Source organism: Drosophila navojoa, unplaced genomic scaffold (genome assembly GCF_054131105.1).
Source record: "Drosophila navojoa isolate 15081-1374.11 unplaced genomic scaffold, UAZ_NAV_1.0 NAV_Backbone_190, whole genome shotgun sequence".
NCBI lineage: Eukaryota > Metazoa > Arthropoda > Insecta > Diptera > Drosophilidae > Drosophila > Drosophila navojoa.
In genome coordinates this window covers 1-17,679 of record NW_028301779.1, presented here as the reverse complement: position 1 = coordinate 17,679, position 17,679 = coordinate 1, and the positions used below count along the sequence as shown (strand labels likewise).

Sequence of the window (17,679 nt, the reverse complement as noted above, 5' to 3'; positions counted from 1 at the left end):
ATCTTTATAAACACTTTAAATTTGGAGACTCTAGCTTGAAAGATGTAGGAGATATAATTTTTTAAGTGATCTTCGATAAGGTTTTTTATCGATAAAAAAGTATCGGAATGAGTTATCGTTTTTTAGTGATAAAAAGTTGAAGTCTCTAGCTCTTATATCTTCTGAAATCGACGCGTTCATACATACGGACGGACGAACGGACGGACGGACAGACAGACGGACAGGGCCGAATCGACTCAGCTTGTCGCCCTGATCAAGAATATATATACTTTGTGGGGTCTGCCACGCCTCCTTCTGCCTGTTACATACTTTTAACAAAACCATTATACCCTAATTTCCCATTTTCAATGGGTTCAGGGTATAACAAGTAAGAACGTTGCAGTCGGGCGCTACCGACTGCGGAATACTCATTCACAGTCCGTTTACATGATGCTATGTTTACAAAGGGGCATTTATTCTTATTTCAAATTTAATTTGGCTTTTGGTAATTTTTATCGAGTAATCGATAATTATTATATTGATCGTGCACTTTTTGAGTACAAATGTATGGTAATTTTCGTTGATAGCTTTCGGTCACACCTATTGCAGATTCTTAAGCGTTTGCTTACATTACAAAATTCGGTGGCAAAAAAAACTGTTTTTAGTGGGAAGATATTTTTAAAAAAGCCGATAATTTTTGAAAAAAAATCTGATAAAAAGCTGATGTTCTTTGCTTTAATTTGATTGATTTTTAAATATATTTGATATCATGGCATCATTTCTTCAACCACCGCAACCCGTATCTGTGAAGTTTTATACTAAATATGTTTTATCTGACGCTTGAATTTGAGTTAAGCGTCACAGTATTGATCTGACTAAAAATTTTACTCATTTGCAAATAAAGTAATTCCTTGAAACACGCCTCTCAATCCATTTGCGCATTTGCAAATAAAGTAATTCTTAGAAACACGCCTCATTCCAAAACTTTGTAGCGTCTTGAGTAGTTTCCTACTGAATTGAGTGAATGTTCTTATATTGGTGTTCAATACTTTCAAAGATCTCCAAAAATATATATGTATGAAAATGAATCAACATTTTTCACTTGTATAGTACGCTATCACACATTTTCAATTGCTTTATAAGCTCTGTTAAAAAATCTTTACGTTTTTTACATAGAATCAAAAAGTTAGATATTTTTGTTCACAATAAGTATTTCTGAATTAAATATAAATCATATCCTAGTTTAGTTAGTTCCATATTGTCACCGCATGGTTCTTTCATTGAAAATTGAATTACTGAAAATTTTTGGATTTAATTGAACTACAATTAACAAACCTTTATTCTTCGTACGATTTATTCCTACAAAATACGGAAATTTGCTCAATAAATAAAAAAGCGAAAAAAAGCAAATTGTCCTTTAAAAAATCCAGGATTTCCGCTGCCCGCTGTTTAGGAATTTCACCCGCATTTGACGGGAAAAAAGCTGATTTGGCAACACTGCTGCTGTGGCCCTAATGCTCGATGCTTTAGCTTTCTCTCTGTCTCTCTCATTAAGGCATATATAAGCTTCGGCTTACAGGCAACAATAGCTTAAAATCAGCTTAGCTACGACGAGAGCCCGAAAATATGCGTTACTTTAAAAACTGCTTTAAACAACTTCACTACAAAAGTTAGGTTGCTGTCTTTGCTAAGAATGAGCAACTCACCAAATTTAGTGAGCAGCTGGTTGTCCGCTGCAATTTCCAGCACTACTAACATCTGTTAGAGTGATTGCACCTGCTTTTTATTATGAATTATGCAAGTGTGACTTAAAGTGACAAATATTTTGGCGCTTAAAAGGAAAGAAAAACAATGACACTATGGCCCCCCTCTCTTGCACCACTGGATTTTACCATCGGTGTACTCCGGTAACCGCCGTAAAGTAAGTCTTTGTTATTTCCAAGGGTCACATACGTGGACTTCAGATTTTCCACTTTTACAGGGAAAACAGGCTAGAGTCTATAATGGATCGCGATGACATTGACCGCACTCCACGAAAATGCAAGTCGAAGTCCTCTGTGTGTTTTCATCTGCTATACTTTCAATTGGTTTATCATTGATCGATGATTTGATTTGTTTTGTTTTAATTTTTTTTTCCCGCGGAGTCGAGAAACTCGAGCAGTAACTTGTGCAGTTCGGACGTACATGTATTACCTCAAAAATCATTTTTATACCCTGAACCCATTAAAAATGGGAAATCAGGGTATAATGGTTTTGTTAAAATGTATGTAACAGGCAGAAGGAGGCGTGGCAGACCCCACAAAGTATATATATTCTTTATCAGGGCGACAAGCTGAGTCGATTCGTTCTAAAAGGTTCATTAAGATTGTACGTCTAGTAGTACGTCTTAGTAGTACAATATTGCAAATTGATTTATTTAGCATTGTAGCGCACTTAAAATTTTTATAGGAGAGAGACAATTATAGTTGTCGCTGAACGTAGTTCCGGGATCGCTGAGTGAGAGCGAAACGTCTAGTAATGTCCTTCGCACATGGTTGCTATGCGTTCGAACAAGAGTATGCGAGTCAGAGAATTGAACAAGAATGAATTATATAAAAGAGTTGAGCGACACCGGGAACTCGTTATTAGGCGCAACTATAATGGAAAAATTTAAGAAATACGTAGCGCCCCGATATCAGAAGTGAGATCGGCACCTCCTACATTCTAGGAGTAGCAGTGGCGTACGAGTTTGGAGTTACAAAACCGAAAGTAAATGGAAGTATGCTGATCCGAGGTGAGAGCTTTCCAATTACGTTTGATTTCGGTGGTTAAAGGTAGCTTTGCAAACCATGTGTATAAACGAATGAACGCAAGCACTTAAAGATACGCTTAAGTTTATTTCATATATTTTCAAATTCAAAATGGATCATAGATTGACATACCTAAATTAAGCAGCGATTACTTCAGCGTCAAACATTGTTCGTCGAACATAATTTTATAAAATTTTTCGAGAGGGAAACATGCCTTGAAAATGTTTCAAAGACAGAGTATGAGCTTCCGTATGTGTTGGTAGGAAACGACTTTCAACAAATTTAATGATGTTATATGGTCGTCATAGCATTATTTTGCCAAAAGCATGGCTCATTTTTAAGAGATTCTATAAATTCCTTTTAAAAATGTTTTGTTCATTTTGCACGTGTTGATTTGACAAGTCATTTTTTCAAATGATGTTCGTGCGAACATGACAATCCATTGTCGAACATGTTCGCACGATCACGCGTAAAATAGAAACACTTCTATTCTTCGCGAACGTGGTTGGCGAACAAAATGTTCGTACGAACACCACCATCCACATGAAAACATTTGACGAACACAAAATGTTCGGCGAACATGTTCCCAAGTGGATGGGCCCCTTTTGAGCATAATACTAAGTAATTTTGCTGGAATTCATTCACTTTGAAGCTTACAAAGTTGTAATAGGAAAGTAGGCTTTGACATTTATATACATTTGAAATATTAAGACAAATGTTATTCACCGAAAATACATGTGTGTATCGTATTGTCACAAAAAATAAATAAATAAAAAATTATATATACTAAATTAAACCAAAGCTTGCATATTCGTATTGAAGGATTTCTGCAATGGGTGATGATGATAAAAAAGAAATAGATGAGGTAAGAATCTTTTTGTTTTGATTTTCTGTGGTTATAACAAATCTGTTAAAGTCTGATAGCAGACCCGAATTCTTTTGGAATTATCTCAGTAAAACTATGAGACTAAAATTAGATAAATGGACCAAGATGATCACAACCAATGAATACAAGGTAAGATAGTATATATAATTAAACAATTGTATATTCTTTACTTAAAGATTATTCAGATAATCTATTCGGCAGAAGCCGATTTTAAGCAGATATTCGAATTCAGCTTTTGCTGCTTTAAATTTGTCTGGAGTTAGTCGACGTGGCTTTGCAAAGGTGGTAGGCCCTCTGGTGTCGATGCAGTGGGTGACATCCGATGTTGTGTGTTTGGGTATTGCTAAGTTGAGCTGAGTGACGTCCTTGTATTCTATATGTGTCAAACGCTTTGACGGTGGTCAGCGATTGTACACTGCATATGCGTCTACGTGCAAGTAGTGTTTGCGCGTCGATTAATTATTCTTGTTTAATGTCGACGAGTAAGTTGCAAATAGCGGATTCTCCTTGCAGATATTTAATCGTCGGATTATTGCTGAAGTGGGTATTAGCAAAATGTCTGCCCCGGTGTCTATGAGAACTTTCGACCAGATTTAGCATCTGGAATAAATAAACGATTAGAAGTGGAAATGCTTTGTACTGCAATTTTAAGTTTTGGTGTTTTTTTTTTGCTTTTCACGAAGTGAATTAGTATATTGGTTTTGTGCAATGTCCGTCTTGCTGGCCGCCCGTCTGTCCGTCCGTCCGTCTGTCCGTCTGTCCGTATGAACGCAGTTCATTTCGCCGCTATTGAAGCTAGAGACTTGAAATTTGGAACACATACTCGTGTATAACTCCGATTTATAAAGTGTTAAAATTTTCCCGATCCGCCCACTAGGGGCGTGGCAAATCGGAAAATGCACTTTCCGATATACCAGAAATCATGTTAGTTGAAGAGCTAGAAAGTTAAAGTTTGGTATGTAGATCCGCGTTGACCCCCCAAGTCCAAAAAGCTATGGTGGATATATCTACGCCCATTGGGGGCGTGGCAAATCAGATAAGACTGTATCTCATAAAGTTCTAAAGTTAGAGCGTTGAAATTTCGCACGTGAGCTAATGCTATAATTCTATAATGACTGATTAAAAAATTATATGTCTACGCCTACTGGGGGCGTGGCAAATCGGACCTGAAGATATAGTGATTTTTCAAATTTGGCTATATTTTAGGCACTATTGAAGCCAGAGACTTGAAATTTGGTATATATACGCGAGTTGACCACCCAAGTCCAACAAGCTATGGTGGATATATGTCCGCCCAAAGGGGGCGTGGCAAACCGCAAAACTTTATATCTCCTACAGTTTAAGAGCTAGAAGCTTCAAATTTGGATAGTTGAGTTACTGGTAACCTCATCTATCGATGCCCCAAAAATAATTGCTACGCCTCTTTGGGGGCGTGGCATATCGAAAAATACCCTGTAATTTTCACATTTTTTGAGCGTAAGCATTCAAATTTCGCATTTACGTTACCTCTTTCTAAGAACTGGCCAAAAATGAGGTGTCTACGGCCACTAGGGGCGTGGCAATCGGCATTTGTATTATCAAATTGCGACATTTATATGCTTGAGCTATCTATGTATGTACATGTATATACAAATAGGCTTAATAGGCATTTATAACACGGAAGGAAACATTTTTATAAAATTTAAAAATAAAATTTAAATATTTAAAAAATATAAAAGAAGCTAAAATAACAAAATTTGCAATTTACAAAAAAGAGTTTTCCGCGGGATTTGAACTCGCACCCAAGCCATGTTTGTCAAAATAACAAAAACAAATTTAGCCGGCGCCTTTGCCGACAGCGCTACCGCCTACTGTGAACAAACATATTTAAAATGAAATCCAAAAATGAGATTCTTGTTATGACGCATTATAGAAAAGAAGAGCCAGAGTAGAGGATGATAAATTTGCATTACATACATACACACATACAAATGAGCGCGTGAATAAGAAAGGCTGGAATGCTTGATGCTACATATGCGTGAAGACTTATGTACATACATATACATGCATATATGCGTACATACATATATGAGGGCTTTTTAAGAAGAAACAAATTTAAACTTATAAAATTGTTCAATTAGAAAAAAGAATAAAATATCTATTTTATAAAAAACGAAATATGTATGAAAAAAAACACAACCTTAATGGGGACTTGAACCTCCGCTGCTGTAACATAACTTGCGACGCCTTTAGCGCCCACGTTATCGCTTTGCTTTACAGACTGGTAGCTAAAATACAATAAGCTAATAACAGAGCGTCATCTGACAAAACTACAACAACAGCTAGAAAATCCAGAAATCATCGCAATTCTTAGAATGCTAAAAAGCGCGCTTTTGTAATGTAAGCAAACGCTAAAGAATCTGCAATAGGTGTGACCGAAAGCTATCAACGAAAATTACCATACATTTGTACTCAAAAAGTGCACGATCAATTTAATAATTATCGATTACTCAATAAAAATTACCAAAAGCTACAATATAATCAAAAAGCATAATTGTTTTGTACTAATTTTTTTTTAAAGCCAAATTAAATTAAATTTACAAAGGGACTGTGAATGAGTATTCCGCAGTCGGTAGCGCCCGACTGCAACGTTCTTACTTGTTTGTAATTGGTAGAACTCATGGTCACTTAGGTGTGAAAAAACTTCTATTTTTCCTGTTATTTCTCTTCGGAGGATGTTTATTGCTTGGTTGTCTTCTAAGTCTTTCTTGCTAATGTAAATTCTCTTTTTCGAACACCTGTACGGTGGTTTCGAGTTTCGTTTCTGTAAAAATTAGCTGTACATTGAATCTGTTAACTGCTTTTTCTAGTATAGACATGTCGAAACCCTGATCGTCTTCTTTAGAATGAATCGTTTGAGCTGCTAGAGATCTGTTGTCTTCATCATTCGTGGATTCAACTTCCATTAGGTTTATTTCGTCTTCTCTAATCCCACACAAAAATTCAGCGATGTTATTACATTTCCCTTTTATATATTCTATGTGGAAGTTGTACTCTCCCAGACTGATGAGCCATCTCTGCAATCTTGGGCTTATATCTTTGCCTGTATATTTTGCCATCAGCCATTTTAATGGTTGGTGATCGCTCTCGAGGTTGAATTCTCTACCATAAACATATGGTCGAAAGTATTTTACGGCCCACACTATGGCTAGGAGCTCTTTCTCTATGGTTGAATAGTTATATTCGTGCTGATTTAACGTTCAGGATGCATATGAGATTGGGTGACTTTCTTGAGAAAGGACTGCTCCCATCGCGAAATTGATGGTATCTGTAGTGATAGTGAACTTTTTAAAAAAATTTGGGTAACGTAGGTCTGGACTATTTGTAACTAATGTTTTTAACTTTTCAAATGCTCCTATGTAGTTTGGGTCGTCGGTGTTGATTGTCATGTTTTTCTTAGATATCTTGACATAGGGAATGCTATTTTTTCTATAAAACCCTGTCATTCCTAGGAACGACTTGATCTGCTTTGCAGTTCGGGGTAAAATTTTAAGTTCTGAATAATGTTTACTTTGTCTGGGTTCGGTTTAATGCCGTGAGTGGTCAAGATATGACCAAGGAATTGCGTTTCTTTCTTCAGAAAGTCACATTTATCTACTTGGATTTTTAAATTGTCATCTTTTAGAGTTTTGAATATTTTTCTTAATGTGGTCATATGTTCTTGAAGGGATGTGCTGAAGATTAGTATGTCGTCCATGTAGACGACGCAGTTTTCGCCAATATAGTCTTTCAAGACTTCGTTCATAAGTCTCTGGAATGTCAATGGAGCATTTTTGAGTCCGAACGGCATTCTGATGAACTCGTAGTGACCTGACGGTGTTGAAAATGCTGTCTTTGGTCTGTCCTCCTCTTTAACGAGAATTTGATGAAAGCCTTTCGCTAAATCGAGGGTTGTAAAATATTGTGATCTACCCAGTTTATCTAGCAAGGAATTAAGATTAGGAAATGGAAATCTGTCGTCGACCGTAAATTCATTCAGTTTACGGTAATCGATGACAATTCTGAACTTTTTTGACCCTGAATTATCGAGTTTTTTATCAACAATCCATAAGGGGTTGTTATAGGGGGAGTTACTTTCTTTTATAATATTTTGCTTAAGCATTTCTTTTATCTGTCTATTTATTTCTTTTTCGTGGATTTGGGGATATCTATATATTTTAGAATATAAGGGCCTATCCACTGTAGTAATAACTTCATGGGAGATCTGGTTTGTTGTTGACAAAACGTCCCCCTCCCGAAAAAATATATCATTGGATTCCGCAAGTAGAGCTTCGACAGCTTGGCGTTCCTCGTCATTTAAATGTTCGTGGTTGAGATGGTCTCGTATATGATCTATGTTTATAGGTTGCAGAGCACAAGCGTTGTGCATTGATTCTGGATATTCGTAGTCTAAAAAATAGAATTGTCTAGTAATTGTACGTATCGTTCGGTATTATTTATTTGAGCTTTGAATGCTTTTAGAAAGTTTTGCCCTATTATTGCTGAAGTGTTCCCAAGTAGGGAATTTTTTTGAGGAAAGGTGTGGTTACGGCGTATTTTACAATATTAACACCATTAAGAGTTTTATAAGAACAAGGTCTGGTGAGTTCAATTTTTGGGTTTTGTTGTTCAAGAATTTTTGATTTTAAGATGCCTGTCGTCGCACCAGTATCGACTAAGCATCTGATTTCCTCCTTTCCTATTGTCCACGTTATTATGGGTAAGTTTTCCTGAGGCAAGGTATCAAAAAATTTACTTCCTCTGCCTGATTTTCTTCCAAAGTTTCGATTTCCATAGGAGTGAAATCGTTCCCTTTGGTATCAACGCTCATATGGGACATTCTTGTTTGTCTTGAGCCATTGTTTTTATTGTTATAATTTGGTTTAGGATTTTGGTTTTGGTTGGGTTGTGGTCTGTTATCTGGCTGTTGATTTGTTTGGCCAGTGTTCTTGTTGTTATTAGAGGGCTGGCTGTTTTGACTTGGTCTATTGTATGTGGTGTTGGTATTAGTGTTAGTGTTAATTCTTGTGTTAATATTGGTGTTAGCGTTATTTTGCTTCTGGTGAGTGTTGTTAGCTGTTTTTCTATATATCTGTGATATAGCCCTGGGATCATCTAGTGCTTTAATGTTTGAATATTTTGTTTGTAGAGCATGCATAGAAATGCCTTGATCGACATGAATTCTGAATGGGGTGTCTATTTTGTTTATTAATATATTTAACAGATCTCTATCTACTTTATCATTTTCGTATATTGTAGGTTTTTGTTCATCAAACATGTATATTTTATTTATTTCACATTTTGCTTTTTCAAACTCTAAGAACAGCTCTCTTAAACTACTTACTTTAATGAATCTGCATCTGTCGAATACATCCTCGTAAATCGTCTGCGGCCGCATTTGTTCCATAAGTTTCGTCTTCATCTGCTCCCAGGTTGGTTCCATCCCCAACTCTCTGATGTAGTCTGCTGCTGCTCCCGAGATCTTTTCGTTGGCGACGATGCTGGTGCCGAATTGAATTAACAGCTTGTTTCCCTGGCATAGCGTCATAAGGAATTCAACGGATCTGATGAAGGCGGCATTGCTGAATAATATCTTTGACAACCACTGGTTTGGTTGTTGTTGTTGTTGTTGTTGTTCATATTGTTGTCGGAGTAGGTTTAGCGCTGCTTCTTGCTGGAGTATGACTCCTCTTAAATTTTGAAGTTCTTCCATAATTGTACTTTCGATTCTACGATTTACGTCAAATTTGTGGATAATGTTTTTGTTTTTTGAGTACCTTGGGTACATAAAATTGTCACTTTGAGTTAATTGTTAACTCACGAATCAGTTTACTGTTGCGGTTTTATTTATTTTTGTTTATGCGAATTAAGTTTGGTTAAACAGAACGCACTTGTTCGGATTCGGCTGCGCCAGTTATAGTCTTTCACTATACTTTATATATCTTTAGATACACAAACACAATAAAACTGTTAATCACTGAAACAGAACTGTCTTTAGATGTTGAGTGATAGTTCAATAAAAACACACTTAATATCTTTGGATATTATAATTCTTGCTTTATTAATAATAAGAACTTCTGTTCTGTTCGGAATGAATCTTAAGACTATTTGTTGCTTACATTTATTGTTGCTAGCTGATCGTTTTCAACGTTTATATACATGTATACATAAACATAAACATCATGTATACATGTAGGTATTTGTTGCTTACATTTATTGTTGTATACATGTAGGTATTTGTTGCTTACATTTATTGTTGCTAGCTGAGCATTTTCGATGGAAGCGGCGGCGAGCATTTTCACTGGAAGCGGTCGCTTATGTCGAAAATGCTTTGCTAATTTGGTTGCATAACTCGCGCGGCGGTGATGTGATCGGCGATGGCGTCCCCTGTTGTGGCGTCCGCGGCATCTCGGGAGGCGAGATTTCCTCCAATGTGAACCCCGCGAGCTTCGGTGTGAGGGGCTCGCTCCACGTAATGACGAACTCGGCGCGGTGCTCCAGGCGACCCCCCACCACCTTGGCAGCGTAGCTGGCACTCACCCGCGGGGGTTCAGTCATCTCCTCCTCCTCCGAGTCGGAGATGACTATCACCTCGTCCTCCGCCTCCTCGCTGTCGCCGATCACGATCCGCTCGCCGTACTCCTCGTCGCTGTCGACGATGACGACCGGCTCATTGTCGCTGTCGATGACGACGACCGGTTCGTCATACTCCGCGTACTCGTCGACTGCCTCCTCGTCGCTGCTCGGCATCGCCCGGTGCGGCGTGGGTGGACGTGGTGGGCGCCACAGCGGTCGCATCAGTGAATAGCGGCCGTTGCGCACATAGCTGCTCACCAGCGTCTCATCCCACCGCTCCTCCTCCAGCTTCTCCCACGCCGTTGCCGGCATAGGTGCCGTCACGACACCGGCCGAGCTCGCGGGTGACCAGCGCGTGCCCTCGTCTGTGTCGCTGGTCATACTGTCCGGCGACCACAAGCCAGACGTAGTCGCGCTCGCCTCCTCGCTGGATGACGGCTCCAGCTCCAGGTAGGGCCGATGCCGTCGTAGCCGTCTCTTCGGCTGCCGGCGCGGATGGAACGGCAACCTCACCGGCGGCAGCCGCGCCCTACTTCGTCGTGCGCGTCGACTGGGCAACGGTGTGTCCACCCTGCCTGCTCCTCGTGCCGCTCCAGCGTAGCCGCTGGTCAGCAACCGAGGATCGGCAGCGTGTACCCGGCCGATGCCCTTGTCGTTCGTATAGCTGTCAGCGCGTCCGAGCCCAAGCTCGCCTGCCTATTTTATACCCCATGCTGCCGCGTCTCTTCGCTAGCGATCGTTTTATATGCCGCCGTGTGTTTTGTTGTTGGCAGTTTTAGTTGTCGCTGTGCGTTTTGTTGTTGGCGGTTTTAGTTGTCGCTGTGCGTTTTGTTGTTGGCGATTTTAGTTGTCTGTTTTTGTTGTTGGTGATTTTAGTTGTCGCTCACTTTGACTTCGTGCGCTAGTGATCGCTGAGCAGCCGACGTAGTCCCTTGGCCCGGGCCTACGCTTGCTCTCGCTTCGCTGTGGGTGTGGGTGTGCAGCAATTTTCGCCTGGAATGCGTGCGGTTTGTTTTTGTTTTCCGCTCTCGCTTTCGTTAGACATATAATTTCGGCTGCGCGAGTTATGTATGTAATTATGTAATCGATATAAGCATAATTTTAAGCGATTTGTCATCACTAATCCATACCTAAATGTTGCATGTTTGTGATGATGAAATGTCTAGCAACATTGTGAAATTAAAATGATGATGAAATGTCTAACATTGTGAAATTAAAATGATGAAGAAATGTCTAGCAACATTGTGAAATTAAAATTATGATGCTATGTCGCTCGGATAGGCTAGCAGCATTTGAATAAAGTCAGTTCTAATCTGAGACTTAACTGAAGAAGTTGAACCATGTTATTTAATTTCAAAAAATAAAGAACTCAAAACAAAATTGGCGCAGCCGGTAGGATCCTTTTTTTTAAAAAGGATTCTGTGATAAATGCGAATTTTTGTAAATCGAAAAAAAAAAAGGTCAAACTACATAAGTTGATCAATCAAAAGTACATCTCAACGCTGGCAACCAGAAAAGAAAAGAGAGCAGCATATTACGGCAAAAGCAGGATGGCACAAGCTAACCCACAAATGTCATCGCAGCAATTATATGAGCAGTTGATCAACAAGGAGCGGCAACTAGAGGAGCTACATCAAGCTTACGTCACGCTTCAAGGAAACATCAATGCGCCTCAGAAGGAACGATTGTTTCAAAACATCAATTATTTGGCAACGTTCACGGGAACTGGTGATATATCAATTAATTCGTTCTTCAGCAGCGTGGAGTACTTTCTCCAAGGAGTGGAGGACTCTGGACTAAGACGAGAGGCCACTAGGACAATCTTCAACAAAACAATCCAAGGACAGGCGAAGGATGTAGTTATCAATATACCAGAACCAGACAACTGGCAGCTAATCAAGTCAACGCTAAAGCTGAGGTATCGACCGGACACGGAACCCCATCAAATTTACCGTAAAATTTATGAGTTAAAAGTAGAAACAGTAAGCGAACTTGCGGCAGAACTACAAAATATTAAGTATAAAACAGACGAATTAACAGTTTACCATCAAAACGATAATTTTATAGATTTAAGTAACGTAGAAAGTTTACTAGTAAATGCAGCTAAAGAAATGACTCAAGGCACTTTACTTGATAAAATATACGAAGAACGAAATTTAAATTAAATTTTAAAAATAATGATGTTACGTAGATACGAAAATAGTTGTATTAGATTTCAATATAAGAAAAGTAAACCCAATAGGTATAACGCTGAGGCTGAGTCTAGCAAGAAAAATCATACCTACAAAAACGAAAATACCCAACAAAATTATAACAATAACACGCAATCTTATTTTCAACCACAAAAAGGTCAAAACAATAACCAAAACAATCAGCAACGATTTTACAGAAACAACTCAGGTCAGTACAGACAAGATTATACTCAACACAATTCAGGAAAGAATCACCCAAACAATCAGCAAACAATTTCACAACAGTCAAAACAGTATAGGTCAAGGAATTCAGAACCCATGGAAATAGAAAACCTAGAAACAAAGCAAGATACAAACAGTTTCCAAGAAACAAAAAATGACTACGACCAGGCAGAGGTTAATAATACAGTTTTTTTTTATGAAGCAGCCTCGGAATGCCTACCATTATTAGAACTTAACATCGATAAACATAGATATATAGCATTGTAACGAACCTTCGGTTTATCCCGAGTCTAAGCTGGGCTAGTTTCAGCTGACTGTGGATTCGTGCCAACAAATTTATTTGTTGAAGCCCCTGCGATATTAATTAGTCACTTGTAAATTTAGGTTTTATAGCGTAAATATATTCTCTTGAATAAGTTTAAAATGTACACGTCACGCTGACACACGTCGCAGCGCTGCACGTATGCTCTCACATCCCGGTACATACCTGGCCAGTAATAAAGCGCTGCAACCCGAGCGATCGTTTTTCGGCTCCCAAGGTGGCCAGCAGTGGCTGCGTCGTGGTTCTCCTCCAGAACTTGTTTGCGCCGGTCCGCCGGCACGCATAACTTCCATGCAGCCACATCCTCGTGGCCGGCTTGATGCGGGATGTGCCGATATAAGTTTCCAGACTCTTCAATATAGTCTGGAAACTTATGTGGCGCCTTCTTGATGTCCTGCCGAAGCTTGGTGAGCCAGCGACATCCTGTCCCAGCTGTCATCTCCTTGCTCTTGACCAAACGGCAGGCCTCCTCTCCCAGAGGCTGCCGTGAGAGCGCATCTGCTACCATATTCTGCTTGCCCTTCCTGTAGCGAATCTCGAAGTCGTACTGCTGCAACTCCAGTGCCCATCTGGCAATCCTTCCCGTTGGGCTCTCGATCGAATTGAGCCACTTCAGAGCCATATGGTCAGTGACCACTACAAATTTGTAGCCTTCCAGGTATGGCCTAAGCTTCCGTATGCCCCAGATTATAGCCAGACACTCTTTTTCAGTAGCTGAATAGTTCTTTTCAGCACTGTTCAGTGTCCGGCTGGCATACGAAATGACGCGCTCTCCGTCCTCCGAGGCCTGCGTCAGGATTGCCCCAAGCCCATAGTTGCTTGCGTCCGTTTGCAAGCAAAACGGCTTCGAGAAATCAGGGCACGCAGCACCAGTGACTCCGTCAACTTGGCCTTTACCGTCTCGAACGCTCTTTGCCGCTCCTCCGTCCACTCCCACTTCGTGCCCTTTTTGAGCAGTGCATTTAGCGGATGCACTGTGGCTGCAAAATCTGGCACGAAGCGGCGGTACCATGAAGCCACGCCCAGGTATTGTCGTAACTCTTTTACGTTTGTGGGTGGCTTCAGTTCGGCGATAGCGGCCACTTTCTCTGGATCTGTGCAAATGCCATCCTCCGTGACTTTGTGACCCAGATACTTCAGCTCCTTGAAGAAATCTCACTTGTCGATGTTGATCTTCAAGTTGGCTGCACGCAGTCGCCGGAACACCTCTCGCAGGTTGTTCATATGCTCCTGCCGCGTTCGGCCGATGACGATGATGTCGTCCAGGTAGGCAAAGGCATGGGGCATCATTTCTGGGCCGATAACCTGGTCCAGCGCTCGCTGAAATGTTGCCGGCGCAGAATGGAGTCCAAACGGCATCACTTTCCACTGATAGAGCCCCTTTCCTGGCACCGTGAATGCCGTCAGTGGTCTGCTGGCCTTCTCCATGGGTATCTGCCAATACCCATCCTTCAAATCCAGGCTGCTGATATAGCGCGCCTCTCGCAGCTGATCCAAAATGTGATGCACACGCGGCAACGGGTATGCATCTTTAATGGATCTGCTGTTCAGCTGTCGAAAATCCACACATAGCCGCCACTTCCCATTCTTCTTGCGAACCATGACAATCGGCGCGCTATGTGGGCTCTTCGAGGGCTCAATGCAGCCTTTGGCCAGCAGCTCATCCACCTGCATGTTGATCTCCGCCTGCATTTTTGGATTTTTGGGGAAGTAGCGCTGCTTTATGGGCCTGTTGTCCTGCATCCTGATCCGGTGCTCCGTGATCCTGGTGGTGCCTTTCACATGCTAGAACTTCTCCAGCTCATGCCTCAGAAAAGCATCCACCTCTGGGTCTTTGTGCATAGGCGTTGGCTGCTCCATGTTCGCCTCCACTGGCGTCTCTGGGCTCGCCTCCACGCTGGCCACAGCCACAGACAGGTTCTCCTCTGGCTGTCCGCTCGACTGTGGAATTCTTGGCTTGATTCTCAGCGTCAAGCCACCGCACTCCAGTGTGGTGCCCATGCTGGCCAAGAAATCCCAGCCCAGCACCAGATCGTCGATCACTCCTGGCAGAATTAGCAACGGGATTTGGCTTTGCTGATTCCCCAGGCTGATCGTCGTCTCCAGCTGCGAGTCCACATGACTGCAACTGCCGTCCGCTAAGCGTATGCGTATGCGCCGCTGTGTTGCACGCACCACGCCCACTCCTCTGAGCCTGTCAGCAAGCTTTTCGCTTATAAAGCTGCTTGTGGCTCCAGTGTCGATTGTGGCTTTTTGTTGGGTGGCTCCAATGGCCACAATCGCTGTCATCTGGCTGCCTTCATCCTGAAGACGGCCCACTAGCGCCTGGGGGCTCCTGGCCGCTGCTGTAAATGTAAATGAGCTTCATCTCGCGGTCTGCTCCATAGCGCAGAGGCCGCATGAGAGTCTGCATCTCAACCATGTAGACCTTGAAGCTCTCATCTACCATTTGCCTCCGGCGTTTGACGTCGTCCTCCAGCTTCTCCAGATAGCCTCTGGGCAAGAAGAACTCCTGGAAGCTGCGCACGAACGTCGCCCACGCCGTCCAGTGCCTGTTGTTGGCCACGTACCACTTCAAGGCCATGCCTTTCAGCAGCTCTGGGATTCTAATTAAACTCTTATCGCAGGGCCCCACGTTGGGCGCCAGTTGTAACAAACCTTCGGTTTATCCCGAGTCTAAGCTGGGCTAGTTTCAGCTGAATGTGGATTCGTGCCAACAAATTTATTTGTTGAAGCCCCTGCGATATTAATTAGTCAGTTGTAAATTTAGGTTTTATAGCGTAAATATATTCTCTTGAATAAGTTTAAAATGTACACGTCACTTAAAGTTATGCTGGCTCGCTGGTTGGCTTTAGCGAAGCACACCTACCGAGCGCTGGTTCAACGCACTCCGGGACGATTCGGGAAACGCCAGGACTTCGGTCTGAACAAAACTCTGGCGGTTCGCGCAGATATGCAGGCCTCTCCTACTATCCCACTCGCTCACAGCACAACACTAGCTTCGTTTTCACTCACAAACACTTCTCTTGCGCACGGCTACGCGAACTTACTCAGATGTGCAGGCCTCGCTTAAGCCGCTGATATGCACCGATGTCCTGATCGGTGCCGCTGATGCTGCTGATTGCCTCTTTCGTTGTCGCAAGGATTCCCACTGGATGTCCTTGCTGTTCCCACGATGTCCTTGCTGTCCTTGATTTACCACTCGCGTTGACTTTCACTTATCACTTTGCACTCGCTTAATCGTCACTCAATCCTTTAATCACCAAACTCTCTCAAGCCTCTCACTTTTCTCAAGCCTCTCAAGCATTTCAAGCCCCGTATGGAGCTGCCGGTGGCTTTTATAGCCCAGCCACAGGCCCTGCTTCGGGTGATAACGGGGCCCGTTCGGCTCTGGAGCGGGGCCTTTCAGCCGCTCGTGCCCATAGAAACGGTAAAGTGGCGTGATCAGGGTAACGCCACTTTCCCGCCAAATTGCGTGGCAGCCTCCCATTGGCCGAAGTACCGTTGGTGCCCTGCGAGTGAAAGTGATCACTACTATCACCCGGCACGAACGGCACCTCGGCTCCACAGCAACGGTAAAGTGGCGTGATCCGGGTGACGCCACTCGCCCGAAGTACCGTTGGTGCCCTGCGAGTGAAAGTGATCACTACTATCACCCGGCTGACGGTCCCCGATGATCGTCGTGCGTGCGACGCGAACCCATTGCTGAATCTGTAGGAGCGAAAGAGACCGCCTCTAACAGGACTTTGACCCCCTTTCCAGTGCGAGGGTCACTCCTACAGTATTCGCGTCGCTGTGTGGAGCAACATATATATGCACGTATATGCATATAAACGCACAGCAAATACGTACGTTCATATACATTAATACGTGCATACCTATATTGCTCCTCACAGCATTAATAGATACAGGTGCAAGTTTAAGAGTAGTAAACAACGAAATTAATGGGCACACAAAGATTAAGCTGAATAAACCCATATCATATAGCACAATTAATAAATAGTAAGGACATAATAGAGTATGAAATTCATACAACAGCACCTAGAGAATTCAATTTACCAAACAACGCTAGAGTCCGCTGGAAGTTAGCCCCACTAAAGGGAAGGAAGTATAACTTTATTATAGGTATAGACCTTCTACAATTTTTGAGTGCAGTTATTAACATTGAAAAAAACAGTTTAACATTAAATCACAAAGAAAACCGTATAATAAATAAGCCATATCAATATGAAGAAATCTGTGCATTAGAGAGTACTATAGATAAATATGATAGCTTGGCATTAGATCATTTAAATACACAAGAGGTAATTGAAGTTAAGAAAATTATAAAACGATATAGTAAACTTTTTTTTAAAGAAGGAGATAAACTAACTAGTACAACCGAAATAGAACATGAAATAAGGACAACTACAGATGAACAACTTAATTCAAAGCTATATAGATACCCACCACAGCATGAGGAAGAAGTCAGAAAACAGATAAAAGAAATGGAAGAACAGGGAATTATTAGAAAAAGCAATTCAAGATATTCGAGCCCACTTTTAGTAATACGAGGATTGCACGACGAGGATTGCCTGTGGATATATTTTGCGACAAAGCCACGAATTTCACTGGAGCAAGCAATCAATTAAAGGAACTGCGAACCTACTTTTTCAAGCAAGAAAATCAACAGTCAATTATTAGTTTTTGCACAAA

General features: G+C 41.6%; 1 pseudogene; it reads left to right on the top strand.

The window, feature by feature from the left end:
- Positions 1-11,767: 11,767 nt before the first annotated feature.
- Positions 11,768-12,891, top strand: LOC149090446 (uncharacterized; annotated as a pseudogene).
- The last annotated feature ends 4,788 nt before the right edge of the window (positions 12,892-17,679 follow it).